This window comes from Myxocyprinus asiaticus, chromosome 37, assembly GCF_019703515.2.
Source record: "Myxocyprinus asiaticus isolate MX2 ecotype Aquarium Trade chromosome 37, UBuf_Myxa_2, whole genome shotgun sequence".
Lineage (NCBI taxonomy): Eukaryota > Metazoa > Chordata > Actinopteri > Cypriniformes > Catostomidae > Myxocyprinus > Myxocyprinus asiaticus.
The window spans coordinates 16,151,041-16,172,457 of record NC_059380.1 but is presented as its reverse complement, the minus strand read 5'-3'; the positions used below and the strand labels follow the sequence as shown (position 1 = coordinate 16,172,457).

Genomic DNA, 21,417 nt, shown 5'->3' with positions numbered 1-21,417 from the left:
CAAACGCAGAGTTTTAAATAAAGGAATTTATTTACACAAAAACCAAACACAAAATTCCCACAAGGGGAAAAAACAAACATAAACTACCCCATAGGGGAAAAAGTAATCCGGGCTGGGGCAGAGGGTAACGGGGAACCAGGATCAACTGGACCGAGTAGGATGGGATCAGGAAAAGGGAACATGACCGACATAAACACGACCAACCAACAAGACCGACTGGAAATACACAAGACAAATTGGCACTGGACAGCACACACGAGCAGGCTAAAATAGGGAGAGAAATCAAATGGGTTAACAGGGGACAGGTGAGGCAAATGAACTAATAATAAGCAAACAAGGATGTGGGGTATGATGTAAGACAGAGAGACACGCGGCAATGCAGAAACAAAACAAAGTCACGTGCTCTCACAAGACAACAAAACACCCGAATGGCATGAGCGCACATTGCCAAGACAATAAGGCAATATATGCCCATGCCAACCAACAAACAAAGATGAGAGAATGCCAAACAAAGCGATGCCATGCATTCTCACACTAAACAAAACCTGAGCGTACATGGCAAGGCAAACGCCACACGATGCACACTACAGGTGACAAAAACAAGACAGGACACCAGTGCGAGAGTTCCACCATACACAAACCCAAAATCTCAGACTGAAGTGACCGAACCTCAGCACAGCATGAAGACAGCTCACGACTCGGGCGAGCGAGCGCAACGCGCATACGCAGTTTCTAGAGACAGGCACAGAACTTGGAGCATGAGTGCCCGGATCCTGACACAGACTGAAACTGAACCAGACAGGGAAGCCAAGATCCAGACACCATGCTCGGATATGAAACACAAGACAGCTCGCGACCCAGGAGCGCAACACGAGGCGCACCCATTCGTGAGAGACAGGCATAAACTATTGACGTGAGTGTATGTCGCCAAGATGACATAAGCGCGATGCACCCACGTCAATAACAGACAGAACATGGAGCATGAGTGTCCGGATCCTGACACAGACCGAAACCGAACCAGATAGGAAATCAGGATCCAGACACCATGCTCCGGACATGAAACGAGACAGACCGAAGAGTGCATGGCAGGGAATTCAACCGAAACTCATGCACTCACACAAAGACAGATATGGGATGATGATGCCATGGTCCTGTCAGACAAAAACCCAAACAGACAGAGTGTCAGGACCGTGATAAAATTGTTCTGAATCACTTTGTATGATATATATATATATATATATATATATATATATATATATATATATATATATATATATATATTTTTAAAGTGAGATATACTGTAAATATTAATATATGGCTGCATGTTACAATATGTGTCACTCTGACCTAGCCACCATCTATAAGCCACAATTTTTATTTTTTTTATCATCATTTGGACTCTGATCTACTTCAAGCCCTTTTTCCTTTTTCAGTCTTTGTAGTAAGCTACTTTCTCCCATATTTGTGCCTATTCATATTATTGTCGTTAATAACTAATATTGCTCAACAGTTCTTTTGCAAAGTTTCTGATGTGGACGTGACTCACCGAATGCTTATCGAGATCTGTCTTTGCTCCGTCTTTATAGAAGCCGCATCTGTGGCTGCATAAATGTATTTACACAGCAACAATCACGATAAACAATGTATCAAGAGTGTGAATGTTAGGCTATATTTGTGGAGGCAAAAACTTTGCCAACTGTATTGATACTAGAGCACAGCTGACAGCACGCTAATTGTTAAGACAACGGTACCTGTGCCTGTGCGGATGCCAGATGTTCAGTCCAGGAATCATTATACATCAATAAGATGTTGTTTACATTCTTTAATGCCTAACATCAGAATTTTTGGTGACCATGGTCAATTTTTAAATGATCCCAAAAACGCAACCCACGATTTTATTATTTTAACCCTCAATTGCATTTTCAAATTAGCCCAATTTGTTGTGAAAGCGTGCGATTGTGCATTTAGAAAAACTGTTTCTTACTTGATTGACAGTATTGTTTTCTTTCATAACTGCCCTATTTTGTGTTCATTATGAGAGAAGTATTCTAAAAGTATTCAATAAAAATGTTCTTAAGTAACTGTATTCTGAATACAGGTGCTGGAAAACATAACGGGGACTGAATACAGTAACTTCATATTTATATTTTGAATATGTAATGCCCCTACATATAGCCTAATCCAACCCTAGATATAAACTGTATATACAGTTTAAGTCAAAAGTTTACGTCATTAAAACCCATTTTTAACCACTCCAAAACTATAAACTATAGTTTTAGACATATACTTTGTGCATGACATGAGTCATTTTTCCAGCAATTGTTTACAGACAGATTGTTTCACTTTTAATTGACTATATCACAATTCCAGTGGGTCAGAAGTTTACATACACTAAGTTAACTGTGCCTTTAAGCAGCTTGGAAAATTCCAGAAAATGATGTCAATCCTTTAGACAATTAGCCAATTAGCTTCTGATAGGAGGTGAACTGAATTGGAGGTGTACCTTTGGATGTATTTTTAAGGCCTACCTTCAAACTCAGTGCCTCTTTGCTTGACATCATGGGAAAATCAAAAGAAATCATCCAAGACCTCAAAAAAAAAAAAAAAAAAAAAAAAAAAAAAAAATGGTGGACCTCCACAAGTCTGGTTCATCCTTGGGAGAAATTTCAAAATGCCTGAAGGTACCATGTTCATCTGTACAAACAATAGTACACCATGGGACCATGTAGCCATCATACCTCTCAGGAAGGAGACACATTCTGTCTCCTAGAGATGAATGTAGTTTGGTGTGAAAAGTGCAAATCAATCCCAGAACAACAGCAAAGGACCTTGTGAAGATGCTGGAGGAAACAGATAGACAAGTATCTATATCCCAGTAAAACTTCATCAACATAACCTGAAAGGCTGCTCAGCAAGGAAGAAGCCACTGCTCCAAAACCGCCATAAAAAAAGCCAGACTACAGTTTGCAAGTGCACATGGGGACAAAGATCTTACTTTTTGAAGAAATGTCCTCTGGTCTGATGAAACAAAAATGGAACTTATTGGCCATAATGACCATCATTATGTTTGGAGGAAAAAAGAACACCATCCCAAACGTGAAGCATGGGGGTGGCAGCATCATTTTGTGGGGGTGAGTTGCTGCAGGAGGGACTGGTGCACTTCACAAAATAGATGGCATCATGAGGAAGGAAATTTATGTGGATGTATTGAAGCAACATCTCAAGACATAAGCCATGAAGTTAAAGCTCAGTCACAAATGCGTCTTCCAAATGGACAATAACCACAAGCATACCTCCAAAGTTGTGGCAAAATGGCTTAAGGACAACAAAGTCAAGGAATTGCAGTGGCCCTGACCTCAATCTGATAGAAAATTTGTGGGCAGAACTGAAAAAGCACCAGTTCTGTCTGGAGGAATGGGCCAAAATTCTAGCAACTTAGTGAGAGAAGCTTGTGGAAGGCTACCCAAAATGTTCAACCCAAGTTAAACAATTTAAAGGCAATGCTACCAAATACTAACAAAGTGTATGTAAACCTCTGACCCACTGGGAATGTGATGAAAGAAATAAAAGCTGAAATAAATCATTCTCTCTACTATTATTCTGACATTTCACATTCTTAAAATAAGTAGTGATCCTAACTGACCTAAGACAGGGAATGTTTTCTACGATAAAATGTCAGGAATTGTGAAAAACTGATTTTACATTTATTTGGCTAAGGTGTATGTAAACTTCTGACTTCAACTTGATATGATCACAGCCTTGCTTTATAAAACATCATCTGCGTCACTCCCTCACCTACGCAGGGCTGTCTGTATAAGCAGCTCAGAATTCTTGTGAAAGAGAAGAAAGATGCCGTGCTGCTTCGTGGTGGCTCATTTGAAACATAATTGTTTCTAATAAATAGTGACCTCAAGGCATAATTAACATGTTCGTAGCCTGCTACTGACTGCAGGCACGACAGTAATGCCAGATTTATGATCTAATATCGGGACACCGTCACCCATCGACAAAACATCAACGACAGCTGGAACCAGCTAAAACTTTTGAGAAGATATAGCGCCAAATGGTTTCAACTGACACTTGACCAACGTCTACAGATTCACAGTGAGAACATAGGAATTCACCGTCACTAATGTGTCACGGGATTCGTTAAAGAACAAGCGCGAAATCGTGACAAGCCTCCAGGCGCGCGTTTTAACCAACGATAAGAGTGTATATAAACATCGTGAACATCTGGAATTTTTCACCAAATAAAGGATTTTATGTACCATGAATACAGCCTATCATATGAAGACCAACATCATTCTATCTTAACTAAAAGGTAGGCAAAGTTTTACAATTTCTTAGTTACAATTTCTTCTTTTACACGTTTTTTCGGAGCTGTTTTTTTTAATGGTCAAAGCATTGCTGTTTACGATGTAAATTGCAGTTAAAACAAATGCGTAGATAATTCAAAGCATGTGTTATTATTAGCTGAGAATGCGTCGTTGAACACCCTGATTGCTCATACTAGAAGCACACGGCTGAAGCGAGCAATTACGAAATGGCTTATAAATACTTTTATTAAGAGTTCGTGGATTTGATTACGTTTGTTAAATTTTCTCGCAAAATATTGTCTACAACCCTGACAATTCAATTTGTAGCCCTCAGCTTTACTCTTCGGAAAGCGTCCATTTTGCGAAGAGTTATCTGTTTTAACAGTAATTCTGATTAATAACGTGCTCGCGCTCTAAGGGGCCGTTTAGACTGAACGTTGTCTTGCGATTAAAAATCTAGACGCAGCGCAACGTAGAGAGCATAAGGCAGGCTTTTAAAAGTTGATGTTCTTACTTGACACGGCGTCTAAAAAACGCGGTGCTCCAGCGCGAGACGCGGCGCAACAGTAAAAGACACCTGTTTTGTACATGTTTACATAGAAAAACAAATGGAAAAACAGCGCAGACGGACATAAAACGCTTTCGGCGTGAACGGCCCTTAAGACTAAAGGTTGCTGTCCATGGTGCTGATCAGCCTGACTTTAAACTTACCCGTGTGGTAAGATCGATAATGTTGGTTTCCTTCTCGTTTACGCTTAACATAGTCTTCTGCTTAACTTGAGAACAGTAAGGTTTAAGACTGAAATGGGTACAGCTTCTCCTCACACTCCAACTCTACACCTGTAGATGGCAGTGTAAATCCGATATTTACGCTCAGTTCCACGAGACGTCAAATCGCTTGTATTGTACCATCATTGTGGAATTCGAAAATTACCCATTCTGGCACGAAGACGACCGCAATCATGTACTATAGGCTAATTGTATCCTCCAGTATAGCGCAGGATAATTTCAGGTCATTCTCTAAGACTTTATTTATCCTTGCAACACTTTCAGCATCACTTTATCCTAGTTTTCCTCTTGAACATGCGTGTTACATTTCCATTCATGTTAAATTACTAATATAATGTGAAGAGAACATGCATTCCTCTATTTGCGGGTTACTGCATATGTAGTCCATATTTCCATCCAAGGACAACCCAATAATGAATGCCTTAACACTAGGGATTTAGTTGCCATTTAAATAGAAACTGAATGAAATGGACCTTGGATGTTTTTTTTTTTTTTTTTTTTTTTTTTTGATAAATACTAGGCCTTTTTTTTTGGTGAACAAAATAAATAAATAAATAAATAAATAAATAAATAAATAAAACAAAAAAATTCCCAAAGTCTAAATTATCATAGGTCTTATATTTCCTCTGTTTAGAAAGGGTGAAAAGCTGTCTGCCTTTGTTGGCTTGTTGTGCATGGTGGACTGGGGCTTTGTTAAAGGGATAGTTCACCCAAAAATGAAAGTTCTCTTATCATTTAACTCATGCTACCCCAGGTGTTTATGACTTTCTCTCTTCAGCAGAACACAAATGAAGATTTTTAGAAAAATATCTCAGCTCTACAGGTCCATACAATGCAAGTGAATGGTGATCAGACCTTTGTAGCTCCAAAAATCACATAAAGGAAACATAAAAGTAATCCATATGACTCCTGTGGTTTAATTCATGTCTTCAGAAGTGATAAAATAGGTGTGGGTGAAAACAGAACAATATTTAAGACTTTTTTTCCTCTAAATCTCCATTTTAACATTCACTTTCAGATGTGAAAGTGAAACTAAACAGGCACCAAATGTGACTTTAAGATGTAAAAGTGAAAGTGAAAGTGGAGATTTAGAGTAAAAGACTTAAATTTAACATCTATGTTTTACTTCTAGAAGTACATAGATTACTTCTATGTTTCCTTTATGTGATTTTTAGAGCTATAAAGGTCTGATCACCATTCACTTGCATTTTATGGACCAACAGTGCTGAGATATTCTTCTAAAAATATTTGTTTGTGTTCTGCTGAAGAATTAAAGTCATACTTATCTGGGATGGCATGAGGGTCAGTAAATGAGAAGATAATTTTCATTTTTGGGTGAAATATCCCTTTAACGTGACCACCATTCTGACCCCAGTGCCTTCCTAACATAAGGTTTTAGGGATCTAGCCAGCTCCTCCACCTCTGACTGATAAAGTCTGGGAGTACTTCTTTCATGCATAACATCAGTATCATCAGATACATTATACCAGAGTGAACAGCTGGGCTGCCTTAATACCGCTTAACACCAGTCACTGGGTCAACCTTTCTGGCCGCCACTTTGTCCCAGTTGCCTTGTGCTTTACAAATCAAGCTTTGTCCTCGGGACAGCAAAGAACACAGAGTTTACTCACCAGGACTTCTGTTGTGTAGACTAGTGGACTAGTAAACTTTTGGTTTACAGTATATGTAAGAGAGAGAAAGCGAGATTGAAAAAAAAATAGTAATAATCATAATATTTTGTAACAAAAAGAGCAAATCTAATATAAGCACTGTTGGAAATGCCAAACGTTTACTTTTAACTTGGAAAAACTTTGAAGAATATAATGCGACAGTTACACTACACAATACATTTTATCCATTAAAAATGTACAAGACTGTAATTTGAGAAATTTTTGTTTTTCATTTTCAAAGTGAGTAGAATATGATTAATAAACAAGAGGGATAAAATTATCTAAGCTATTAAAAAGATAATCATCCTTTGTGTATATATGTGCACATGTGGGTGTTTCATACAATCTATATTATTGCTGTTAAAGTGATACATAATAACTGCAATTAATATTCTTCACTGCCGACAATAACGCTTTTTTACTATAGCAAAGCTTTGTTGAACTTTACATTGTGAAAAAAATAGACAGATGCGTAGGGAGAAAGAAAACAAGTGTTACAGAAAGGGGGTGTGAAGTTCATTGGGTCATAATAAAATAGGGAGTAATGCACTTGTAGTGCAGATGGTGGGCAAAGGTCCATCCAGAATGGTCCAGAAGTGCAGCACCAGCTATCACCAAGAAATGACCAGATTGTTGGGCTCCATAGTGGACCTTGAGAATGCCTCATGTATAGAATACCTCTCCTTCATTGAACAGAGATGTAACTTATCAAAGATGAATGGTGCTGGTTGTCGGCATTAGCATGTTGCCCAAGGCAAAGCACACTCATCTAAACAGCAGCTTGTTTTCCTTGGAAAGGATCACTGCTTCTCATTTCAGTTGAACAACAATTACATTCCCAGTCCAGAATGCAATATGCTGATTACAGACCAGCACTTTGTTGTAGAGACACTCACATTTATCCAATGCCTCATCCTGTTTGTATCTTAACTCATTCTAATCTCTTTCCAAACTTTAAGAAGACCAGGAAAGAAGATCTATGAGGGACATGGTAGGCGAATGTGTTTCTAAAAGACAATGCTGGAGTGTGAATGTCATTCTTCTGGTTCCTCTTTCTCTCATAGTTGCAAGTGTCCTACCCACTCACCATGGCTGACTAACACTGAGAGGCATCCAGTCTGTTGGACAGGTTGTGCCCAGTCACTGAATCATGTACTAGCTCATATTCCTTTTCTCTGTGACTGCCCACACTGCACATGTTGTAGAACTTACATCGGCACTGTCATTGGTAAATACAGCCAAAACTGAGGTAAATGACCAGGCATGATGACCATTTTGTAACAGAAAGAGCTAATCTAATATAAGCACTGTTGGAAATGCCAAACATTTACTTTTAAACTTTGGAAAAACTTTGAAGAAGATAATGCGACAGTTACACTACACAATACATTTTATCCATTAAAAATGTAGAAGACTGTAATGTGAGAAATTGTTGTTTTTTATTTTCAAAGCGAGTAAAATATGATTAATAAAGGAGAGGGATAAAATTATCTAAGCTATTAAAAAGATAATCAGCCTTTGTGTATATATGTGCACATGTGGGTGTTTCATACAATCTGTATTATTATTATTTCTGTTAAAGTGATACATAATAACTGCAATAAATATTCTTCACTGCCGACAATATTGCTTTTTTACTATAGCAAATCTTTGTTGAACTTTACATTGTGAGAAAAATAGACAGATGGGTAGGGAGAAAGAAAACAAGTGTTACAGAAAGGGGGTGTGAAGTTCATTGGGTCATAATAAAATAGGGAGTAGTGTACTTGTAGTGCAGACGGTGGGCAAAGGTCCATCCAGAATGGTCCAGAAGTGCAGCACCAGCTATCACCAAGAAATGACCAGATTATTGGGCTCCATAGTGGACCTTGAGAATACCTCATGCATGCATTCATGAATCCTGCTTCAATGAAGGAGAGATGTGACTTATCAAAGAATGAATGGTGCTGGTTGTCGGCATTAGCATGTTGCCCAAGGCAAAGCACACTCATCTAAACAGCAGCTTGTTTGCCTCGGAAAGGATCACTGCTTCTCATTTCAGTTGAACAACAACTACATTCCCAGTCCAGAACGCAATATGCTGATTACAGACCAGCACTTTGTTGTAGAGACACTCACATTTATCCAATGCCTCGTCCTGTTTGTCTCTTAACTCATTCTAATCTCTTTCCAAACTTTAAGAAGACTAGAAAAGAAGATCTATGAGGGACATGGTAGGCGAATGTGTTTCTAAGAGACAATGCTGGAGTGTGAATGTCACTCTTCCAGTCCCTCTTTCTCTCATTGTTGCAAGTGTCCTACCCACTCACCATGGCTGACTAACACTGAGAGGCATCCAGTCTGTTGGACAGGTTGTGCCCAGTCACTGAAACATGTAGTAGCTCATATTCTTTTCCTCTGTGACTGCCCACACTGCACGTTATAGATCTTACATCAGCATTGTAGTTGGAAAATACAACCAAAACTGAGGTAAATGACCAGACATGACGACCATAAGACGTCATGGATACCTGAAATGGTATGTTTTAAAAAGGGATATGCACGAGCAGTCGAATATGCGAGCATTCGTCCTGCAATAATTATTCGAAAAGTAAAAATACAACTCGAATTTTGCAAAATTTTGCTTTCCTGGTCATAAATACAGTGAAATGCACATTAAATCCTGAACACCCAAACTAAACTTCGCAGTTATATATTGTGTTAAATCTTGAACACCCAAAATAAAACTTGCAGTTACAGAGCCGTTTTCTCTGCAGCCGGCCATATATTGCTAACAGACTAAGGAGCCGACTTTCACCCGAGCATGTGAATATGCTTGTTTTTCTCAACAAGAACATGACATGTGAAACAATATAAACATGATACATCATTATATGCCTAATTTTAATATATGTTCAGTACATAAATTGCGGCAGTCTACTTTATTAGCAGTTTCTTTTTCTCCGCTTTGGGTGAGCTTAAATGCTTTTGTTCTGTACTTTTTTTGTTACACACATTGCTTATTTAAATGTTTTCAACAAAAAAACACAGGATGTAATATAAGCTTGTTTTAGATATAAATATAAACTTGTTTTGAAATGGTGACACAACCTCAATGATTAAAAAAATTATAATTTCACATCTCTTTCTAATTAACTTTAATTAAATGAATAATTGAGAATTCATTTTTTATGAGCTCAAATATTCAAATACAAAATTATTGAAAAATGCCTATTCTTGTTGTTTTATTTGTTGGTATTGTGTCATACATTTTGATTATTGCTCTTTCATTCATTTCAAAGTGCAGAAAGCACACATGGGATATTTAACATGGTCATTTTCACAAATTGATTTCTACCCTGAACTGAGCAGTTTCTGTCTTTTCTGGTGTTGGTTCAACTGCACTTTTCCATGGTCCACTGGGTGGCAGTTACACAGGTACTTTGAGGGATAAATTGAGTGCATTTTGCACTAAAAATGGTTGACAGGTTTAGCTGTGACATTCATCAATCAGTTGGTTTTGAGTGAGTCTAGTGGGACAGCCCTGTGTGAATATCTTTCCTCATTTGAAGATACAAAGATATGGCAATGATATTAATTTCAGAATTTTGATTGTAATAGCACCACATTGTGCTCAATTTCATTCATCAGATCAATTTTAATTAAAGCATGTGCAATGATCTTCATTAATTCTTTTCTGAATGTGTTTTGAATCAGATGAGCTAAATAAAAGGTGTTCTGAATTTTATATAGTTTAACAGTTACTGTATATAAACCTAAGCTTAATTTATATAAATAGCTCTCTTGCTTTTTTCTCTTTTAAAGGTGTTTTGCTTATTTGTGTAATTGTTTTTTCCAGTAATCTGTTTGAATAAGATGACCATCATATATTTGTTGAGTTTTTTTGGTCCTCCAATATATGTATGGCATGGTGACCAGCTGGAGCTCAATACAAGTTGCAGACAGGCTGGATAAACTCGTCGGTTGCCTGTAGGAATCTAGTACTCTCCAAGGATAGAGGGAATTTACACCTTTGTGCACTGTAATTGCTGTCGTATCTCATTATGGTGGCGGTGCTGTTTGGATTTTTCACTGAGTTTCATTTATTATCTCTCCATATACACTGAAAACCCTAATAAGTTCATTGCACACATTTGATTGAGTAAACTCGTCCCCTCAATCCCACTGAGTACTGGGATCTCCTAAAACTTGAGTATTTAAGTTCAATTAACTTGGTTTTCAAGTAGAGTGAGCTTAACTATTTAAGTTGAGTTAACTAAATGCAAGTAGACTTAACTCAGATTTGAATTTAAATGTTGTTTCTACTGTTGTACATTTTAATTGAATTGATTCAATTTTAGATCAAACAACAGCACAGCTCAAATAAATATGATAACTGATTCTAGGTCAGTTATTAAATAATTATTTACAGAAATGCATATATGCACTTCAGCTGCACATTGACAAAGAGAACTGAGATAGTGTGACCAGGGTCCAGCTTGACCAAAGAGACACAGATCACCCTAATGGTGACATTACACCAAACAACTATTTCCAACAAAGCATAAATAATACAACAAAAGAGCTAAAACATCTATAAATTCTTAATAACAATTATTTAAATTCCCCAATCTGTTCCCTCTGACCAAGGAAACATAATTCAAGCAGCAAGGGATTATGGATATTCCCCATAGCCTCAATTTTGTACTCAGTAGTTTGAATTATTAACACTTCAAATCTTAAATCTATGGATTTTTAAGAAAAATAACTTCAATGAACTTAAATATTTGAGTTATGAGTCCAAAACTTGACATTTCAAGTAATACTTAATACCTGTTAATGCTCATTGACCCCACCCATGTGTTTGACTTTACTTTGATTAAATTAGTTCACATTTACCATATAGTGTGCTGTTCAAATTGTTCATAATGTTGACAAATTATACATCTTTATAATATGTCAACATTATTAATGTTGACATATTAATGGGGGATATGCACATCAACAGGTTAAGACAACTTGATTTTTACAGTATTGACAACTTTAGGGTTTACAGTGTAGGATCAAGAACAATGCAGTTACATTAGTGTAGACGCACAAGCAGTCCTCCTCCATTACTCCTGGCATGAATTATAGCAATTAGCGCATTACTAAATTCACCATCAGTAGGATTGAATGTGGTAAGAGAACTGTCCCCACTGAGCTCTGACTTGATTACGTAACATTACATTGGTGACATTTGGAAGTAGCTTTTTGAGGCCTCATTTGAAGATCATCAGTTGTAATAGGCATCATGCTGTAAACTACACTAAATGGGCAAAAGTTTGTGGTATTTTCAGCTACACCCATTACCAGCAAGTGCATGAAATCAGGTATACAGAAATTTTTAGTAGAATGGGGCGTACCAAACAGCTCAGTGACTTTCAACATGGCACTGTCATAGGATGCCACCAGTCAAATGGTCTACTGAGTTTGGTGTGGAAGAATGGCTTGCACAAAGCCCCGACCTGAACCCACTGAACACCTTTGGGACGAATTGGAACACTGACTGTGAGCTAGGCCTCATTGCCCAACATCAGTGCCTGACCTCCCTGATGCTTTTGTGTCTGAATGGGAACCAATTCCCACAGGGTTGTCTAAAGATGAAATTTAAAGATGAAGTGATGCTTCCAGTATCGAATCGGACAGCACCACTTGAGGGGGTGTCCCGTTGCTGAAGCAAAGCTTCTGCTTTGAAGGTGACAACCCTACCCACAGCCTTGTTTTAACAGCTAGTGGAAAGCAAAATGGAAAGTGACGGTAGGTCAGAAGTTCTTCAGTGGAAAACGGTCTGTGCTAACCGAAATACAAATACTTCAGCAAGTGTTGTTGAATGTATGGGCATGTGTGGGCTCCAGTTTCTGGGTAAATGTCCACTGAGAAGCACCTAAAGCGAGTTGTAAAGTGGATTGTTTTTAGTTGTAACTGATGTAATACAGTCAACGAGAATACGGTCCAAGACTGTAAAAAAAACACATTTGAATTAATGCAAAAATGTCTAATGGGAAATGGCACTTGTCATTAACTTGGCAGAATGGGTTCGATTGCAGGGTACCAGAACATTTGGTAGCAACATGTCGAGTTCCCATGTGATCATGTTGAAAGAAGCACATAGGTAGATGTAGTGTTTGGGTGTTACATACATTTTATGAAAAAAAAAAAAAAAGAAGAAGAAAAATGTTAAGAAATTGTGAGGGGTGCTTCCCAAAGCAAAAGTCGCTGCCATGATGCTAGGTTGTTGTGGATCGTTGCCAGGGTGTTTCCATGTATTGCTTCCTGACCCAAGTCACAAAAGTGCACCCTCAAGTTTAATATTTATGGTCAGGGATTTGAACAAACCCCTAACCCTAATGAGCAATAGAAATCATGATGAAATAGGAATAGTGATGCCTTAGCAAACACTACTATATATAGTATTTACCAACTGAGGTGAAAAGAAAAAGTGTTTTGGTTCCTGGGAGGGAAAAAGAGTGAAACATAATTTATTAAATAGTGTGCTGTGGTGATTATTGAGCTCGTACCTTGGTTAAATTATTAATTATAAATGAAATGTAGGTACTAACATCTCTGCACAACTGTAGCAATCTAAAGAATTATTTATTAATTATTCCATTTCGGTTACACAGAAACATGCAATTTATTGCAACCTACATGACTGTTTAGGCACTGGCAATTAGTCTACTGCATTATGTATTATTTGAGTTCAGTTTTCCTTTAAAGAAAGCAGTATACTCAGCTGATAATGATCTGATAATCTAGCCAAACTGTTTGTTTACAATATGTTATGCAAGTAGAATATTTGTTGTGTTTACCATTAAGGGACTTTCACACTGACAAGCAAATTAATCACTGGCTGTGTCCAAGTCACTATAGACCTTATTCACGCTAGTGCCATCTTTGATTTTTAATGGGAATGACAACGAGGCTGTGAGGGATAGACTTACAGTCTCTTCAATGGGCTGTACTGCAGTTTAAAGTGTTTCTAGATCGTTCTGTGGCCAAAACATTGATAAAATATCTGTCCAAGAACATTCAGTATACAAAGAACTCCAGACAACATGAGTTGTGGAAAATCAGATATGATCTACGAGCTTTTTACAGCTTTATACTGTTCATGCCATTGAAGAGATGGCAAGTCTATTCCTCACAGCCTTGTTGTCATTCCTAGTAAAAATCAAACAGGGCGCTAGCGTGGTCTATTAGTTGCAAGCAGGCATTCCTACTCCAATACCCAACTGTATTGCATGAGCTCCGCTGTGATGCTCTCCTTTTGTTTAGCACACATTTGCATGAAGTTCTCAACTTGTGCTTAATTTTGTTGCATTGCCAAGCTGAATAGCCTCTGTTGCCTATTTCGCCTCAAACTGTCAAGTCACATTAAAAATGATTAACTTCTAGTCACTTGTGAATGCCCCTTTAGTCACTAGTTGGAAATGTTCAGTTTCACCTGCTAGAAATTACAATTATTTATTTGTCTGACTTACATCAGTTAAAAATCATGAACAAATTTGATGCAGCTTGCTCATTGTTTCAGGATTTATGGTTGCTCATGGTGACGCACAGTGCATTTAAAGTCTATATTTTAGATGTCTGTGTTTTCACTCAGACCCATTAGCTTGGTGTTGCTATTGCCATGCTAGCAAGTTTGTGCATGTTTCCAAGTGTATAAGAGACTGTTTGTATGTGATTCTGAGTGTGGTATGCGTGTGTGTGTGGGATGCGTGTTATAACACAAGCGCATGAGGGTCTGTGATTTATTTGCTGTATTAGGATGCTAACATTGATGCTGGTCTTTGCAGCTAAAAGAGCAGTGACGGTTGAATGCAGCGTCCATTGCTTTGGCAGGGTGCTGTTCCCCCAACCTCAACCCCCTTCTTGTGATGTGTGTGTGTGTGTGTGTGTCTGTGTATGTTTGTAAACTGTTGGGCTGTGACTGTATTGAAGGACAATGAGAAATCTTGAACTATCTGCCTTGAACCTGTGCTTTCCGTCAAGCAGACTGGCTCTTAAAAGCAGGGGTGGCCACTACAGCAGATTAAACGCATGGCTTCAGGAGTTATATGTTGCTGGGTGCACGTATACATGGGTCATAGATCTTTTCACTGGACCGCTGTCAAGGTTGCTCCTTGTCTTCAGGCGGTACACTACTGCAGATGTCACATGTCCTTTCCCAGACCACCTCTTCAGGGAGAAGGACTGTTACTGTATATACGTTATATACTGGTCATAAAATACTTTTTTTTTTTAAGATACTTGTAAGAACTTATAATGTTACTCAAGTTTTGTTTTTTGCACTGAGTCTATGATTATTTTTTATTTTCCACACTCTCTCTAACAAGGGCAGTCTAATAAGAGAGGTGTCATTGTAGTGACTTTTTACCTTCATCGTAAAATGTGACAGTCACCCCACTCTCACCCCAGTTCGAAGGATACCATCATAGACTTGGCAGTCTTTGGATATTATCACAATGTTTTATTATACTTATAAATACATTTGTTTATTTAAATTATACTGTATCGATATTTTAGATCCCCTAACCAACCTGATTCCTAAGCCTAACCAATTGTTAACAATATAACACGTAACAGAAAGGTAAATTTAGTCATAATAATTTTAGTTACATTATTATATAGATATTTTTGAGCCGCAAACCCCACATCTATGCCTAAATCTAACCAATTCTCAACTACAAAAAAGACAAAACAAGCAGATTACAAGTACAGTCACAATAATTTATTCCAAAAAAACAAAAAAAAAAGCACTATAAAAATTATTCCAAATGACTCATGCTGCATTCAAAGTCCTACAAAATCAAACAAAAGCCCCATGTCAGGGTCAGAGTGAAACTGAAGGTTAGAATCACTGAAAGTCTTTCTCTCCTCGAAGGCAGTCAAATCTCATTCAAGAATATACATCCAAACATTATATGTCATAATCAGTCACAAGACATGTGAGAGCCAAGGGCATTTGACATCACTGATGTCAAATTGTTAGTATTGGGTTCGAGTCCACGTCAAGTCCGAGTCTTTAAACAATCGAGTCCGAGTCCAAAAGGGGCCAAGTCAGACTCAAGATCGAGTCCATAACAGGCCGAGTCCGAGTCGAGTACGAATGAATCTATCATGAATCTGAATTAAAATTGTAAGCATAAAGTCAACATCAATATGTTAAGCTTATTTTAATCTTCACAAATAAGAAAAACAATTTGTCAATATAAATGCAACAAAAAAACCTCTGTTGCATTTCATTTTCACGTTATGATTAGTATCCTGCTGAACAAACTTCAAATTGGTTTTAGAGTGAAAGCATATGCCTTAGGTAGATGAAGACAAAACTGTCCTTCAACACACTTCTTATTGTGTTCTGTTGACTTTTTCAATTATTTGTTGATGTTTTTCTAGACTAAAGGAAGTCAAAGCTGTGTTAGTCATTACAACCAGAGTTATTATTATTTCAAATTTTAATTGTTTAATTGTTAATTATTATTATTATTATTTTCAATTTGTTTCTTCATTTTCAATTTGTCCATTCAATTTAGTTTAGTTTTATCTAAAATTATGGGTGAAATACATGTAATGTAATTAATTAAATACATTTAATGTGTTTAATATAGTTAATAAATGGTAATATTAAAACATTTAATAATGCCCGTAAAATTCAACATAAAATAATAGGGATGCACCAATACTGGTATCAGAATCAGGTCCAATACCACAGTCATGTACTTGTACTCGTACTCATAAAAATGCTCCAATACCAAAAACCATTACCATCTGATGTACGAACAGGGGCGGACTGGGAAGAGAAATCGGCCCGGGATTTAACATAGAAACTGGCCCAAAAGTTGTTGAGGGGGGGAGGGGGGTAGAGGGTCATGTTGCTGTCCTTTTCTGCATATCGCTGCCCCCGTCGGCATATTGAGGCACCGTTTTGTGGCCCATTCTGCATAATGCGGCGGTGTCATTACGTAAACATTCAGTACACAGATTAAAATAACGTCATGTCCTTGTGAGATTATTTAACAGCAAAAGCAGCAATATAATGAGATAAATAAATTGTTTGCACATGCAGTGTTTTAAATGTGAGTGCTTGTGAATATGTGCAGCCGGTGTTGTGCAGTCATAGAGACACAAGCTGCTCATACCTTTAGAGATCCTTGGCTCATACATGGAACACATTTATGAGCATCGCGTACACTGTTTGTTGCAGATGACAGCAGGCAGAGCACTAATTCACTTTTTAGCACGAGTCATATACAGACTACATATTCATCGATTTACATAGCAGCCTTTTGCGGTTTAATAATTACTGTGATTCACGTAGCGACCTGCTTTTCCGCATTGGGAATCTGCCGTCATTATGTCAGAGCTCCACAGAAACACTTAAAAAAAAAAAAAAAAAAATTTTAAATTTGTAAAAAGGTAAATTTAAATGAAAAAAGTATGACAAAAATAGATCACTACTGTATAGTTATGTAATATTCACTGTTATACTACTACTACTACTAATAAAGCAATAGTAACTGTGTTATATTTAAACAGTATCTAACATCTGTGATGCTCTATTATGCAGCACTTTATTTGACAAAAATAACTCCAATGTTGTATTTAGGATTGTGCTGTGAAGTTCTGTATAAAATCACTTCATTTGATAAAAATAATACAATTTCATGTTGAAAATTAATTGTTATACTTTCATTTGATTAAAGTTTTAATTAATGTATTTATTTAAACACAATTTTGATGATAAAATTGAAATAAACTGCTGATATTGAGTTAAAAAAAAAAAAAAAAAAAAAAACATGTACCGGACACGGTATTGGCAAGTATTAAAAACAAAAAGTATCGGTACTCGTACTCATTCTCAAAAAAATGGTGTTGGAGCATCCCTATAAAATAAAAACTGAAAAGATCAGATACCATTAGAAATGTATTTTTATTCTACTACACTAATTTTCAGTCCTCCTGCTATGTCCAGGCGTAGCCTACTTCCCTACAGTTAAGATCACTTTTTTTTTTTTATGACAGACTCTCCTTGAGCTGACGTGTTGTTCTTTTCACATTATATTTAGTATGGATAATAGGTGAATAGAGGCTTCTCCCCTAACTTGTTCTTCATTGAATTTTCTGACTTTTTTGCCATTGAAACACACGTGCCAGCTTTACAGGTAACACACAGAGGTTGCACTACAAATATGTATCGGACTGAGTTGAAAAATGTCCATGGTCTATTTAATCCATCATATTAGTTCAAATATCCCTGATCCTTAGCATATTTGATTTTGTCTCGATATAGTCAACATTTTCATTTAGAAATGGCTTTGTGTAGTAACGTTATTCTGATAAAACATTTGTTCTATTTAATAATTTGCAGAGTTGGGGAACGTACTTTTAAAAGTGTACTTACATTATTGATGTTTCTGGATGAGAGTGGCAGAGAATGTGTGGAAATCCCTTTCACGCACACACAAACAGTACAGCATGCTCGCGGGCGAGAGAAAGTACTTTGAAAGAGTGCACGCTGCTGCTCTCAGCCAGAATAATCACACATAAGGACATAAAAGTGTGAAAACTGATGTGCAGTATCAAACACACAGAATGCAAGATAGTACTAACTGTAGAGAGAACATCAATATGAAGACAAAGCCAAATCCCAGACATTTAGGAGGCAATTTTGAAATCCTGGCCGGACGCTTTTTTCAGGTCTTAAAAAGAGGACATGTCCGGGAAAAAGAGGATGTATGGTCACCCTATGTTACATTATTTGTTTGCTTGTTTGTTTGTCATTGCATCACAAATGCCATGGACTCAGCTGGACTCAGCTGAAAAAAAATCCCGAGTCCTAAAGGCTCGAGTCTGAGTGTCAAGTCCGAGTAAAAATGCATGTCCAAGTCCATTAAAATTGGACTCGTGACTCGGGCTCAAGTCCGAACTCGAATACCCCAACTCTACAAATTGTAGCTATTGTAACGCTTCTTGAGGTGGCTATTTTTTTTTATCACATTCTAGACTAAGTCTAGACTGAAGACTTATTTGTTTAGCCAGGCTTATAGTTACATTCCAATAGTTTACTTTTAAACCTGGTACATTAACTCTGTATGCAGGGTGCTTTTCTTTCTCTTTTTTTTTCCTTTTTTGCTTTTATACAATAATTATTTTAATATATCCTTTACTTATTTTGCTAGCTTGTGTCCTGCCCAGATCCACCCCTGCCCCACCAACAATCCCACACCTGTGATCCATCTACCATCTTAAAACATAAGATATTCACTCATGCTGTCTCATTTTTCCTGTCTGATGATGAATACACATACCTAATTTCTCTCTTAAATAATCCAACTAGGAGGGTAACACTTGTATAGGCAATGAAGAATAATATCAAATAGCATAGCTCTTTAGCATCCCTTTGTTTGTATAATGACCACTAATGGGCTCAGACTAAGAGCTAAGGGTTATCAGTCCAGTTAATGAATGAGCTTAGGGCAGGAAATGTAATTATTTTATTTTTTAACTTTTTCCTAAGCAAAAAGCCACAAGCACGGAGCATTAATATGCACTCTCCCAGCTGTAGCCTACATGCATTCTTTTTCATTGTTATACTTTTTATTCCATTTTTTTTCTCTCACAACTTTTGTTCCTGTCCTGGTTGTGTCCGGATCCCTTTCTCTGAGGCTATGTTTGGAATAGAATGTTTCTGTATGCATAGATGGCTGGATGATCTACTACTTTTTCCAAAATGTGCATCTGAGTAATGTCTCTCACAATGTGCTCAGAGCTTCCATTTCCAGTGTGAAGAATGTACTCGAAGCAATATAAACTGCGATTTTCAACAAATTCCTTTGACTCATTATTTGATCTGACTGCCTAAAGTTTAAGTCAACACTGAAATCAAAAGTGACCCTACACCCTAAAATAGAATACAAAGCCGTCACTACAATGGTACACTTGTTTTGGGTACATGTTTGTACCATTGAAGAGACAAAAAGGTAAATTTTTGTTCCCAGAGAACCAAAACATAAATGCACCTTTAAACATACATAATAGTTCCTAAGAGTAGAATTATTAACAAGTTTTAACATTATAACTAGAGGTACAAAGAAGGTTCCTTGGGTGTACCACACCGCCAGTGATGGCCATTGTACCTTAAATAGTACCTTTTTTCTTAGAGTTCACTCATTCTAGACAACAGCGAGAGGCGCTTTATTCATAGTGACTTTCACATGATCAGCGTTATTAACGTTAACTAGATTGTCATAAAATGTCATTCTTAAAATGTGAACCATGTTGTTTGGTGGCTGGATGCTCCCTGGATGCCTGCAAACTAACAGAAATTTAAGTGTTTAGATCTCCGAAAAAGCAACCGCAAATGGATGCATGAACCACTGCAGTGAAGTGAGACAGCTGGATATGTGCGGTACTAACAACTAGCACACATCTTCTCTTTGGTAGGTGAACAACATTTATACCAACCAATTTAATAGGCAGAGCCTATGTATAAAGTGATTATACTTGATCACTCTCATTATAATGAATGAAGTAATTTAGCAGACACTTTTATCCTAAATGACTTACAAATTAGGAACACAAAAAAAGAAATCCTTACCTTGTCCGCAGGTCATGCAGACAGCTTCATTGAACAGCTTCAATTATTATTAAAGTAGTGATCCAATATTCTTGATCTCTCCGCTGAGGAAATAATTGTGAGCATCTAAACTATGATACAATTTCATCGCCACTCTCGCATAGACACTCAGTATCAACAACACGGCTTAGTCACTTCAGGTAAACGTTTGATGTTCTTTGAAAAAGTATATGAACTCAGAGCCTTTAAAGGATCCGGTAATGATACCGGAAGTGCTCCCAGGCCAGTACCGTTCTAATTTCTTTGTTATTGCTTACATCCTTGAAATGGTCTATATCATCTTTTTTGTATTGCCGAGATGATAACCAGAATCTCACTGAATTAAACATGCAATGCGATGAGGTCATGTGACAACAAATTAGCAAACTACTTTTATTAAAGCATATTGCATGCTGTTTTGCATAAAAAATAAAATAAAATAGAAAGCAGCATACTGTGCAGTACGCAGTTAGTAGTATGATAGTATTCCATTCCAAACATAGCTCATCTTTTGTTCTTTTAGCATTGCATATTTCTTTTTTCTCTTTCTCTTCCTTTCTCATTCTCTCCCTCATTTCCCTTTCTCTCTAATTTTGGAGGTAAGGTCTTTGACTCCAGTTGTAGTGTCAACCGTCAATCCTGGGTTCCCTATCTGTCACTCACTCGACGTTGTGTCGATGTAGTGACACTTGGGGTCACTCTTGGGAGCCCCAAACACCACTGCTTTTTGGAAAATGGCCAATGGGAATTGACGAGTGGAATTTGCATGCCACTCCCCCGGACATACGGGTATAAAAGGAGCTGGTATGCAACCACTCATTCAGATTTTCTCTTCGGAGCCGAGCGGCTGCATTCAGTGCACTGAATTCAATTCTCCCTTCCGTTCACCTCAAACTGCTGGATTTACGGCGCATTTCAGTGGCTTCTCCCCCTCTGCACCTGTGGAGTGCAGAGAACGCCCCTGGGCGCTTCGGCAGAGCAAAACAAAGAGTATATTCTAAAA

General features: G+C 37.5%; 1 protein-coding gene across 1 annotated transcript in view; it reads left to right on the top strand.

The window, feature by feature from the left end:
* The first annotated feature begins 4,235 nt into the window (after positions 1-4,235).
* LOC127428060 (neuroligin-1-like) overlaps positions 4,236-21,417 on the top strand; it is a 381,127-nt gene continuing 363,945 nt past the window's right edge. Inside the window, exon 1 of the mRNA XM_051676108.1 lies at positions 4,236-4,321. The gene's annotated coding sequence lies outside the window, so the exon portion shown is untranslated. The remainder of the gene's footprint in view (positions 4,322-21,417) is intronic.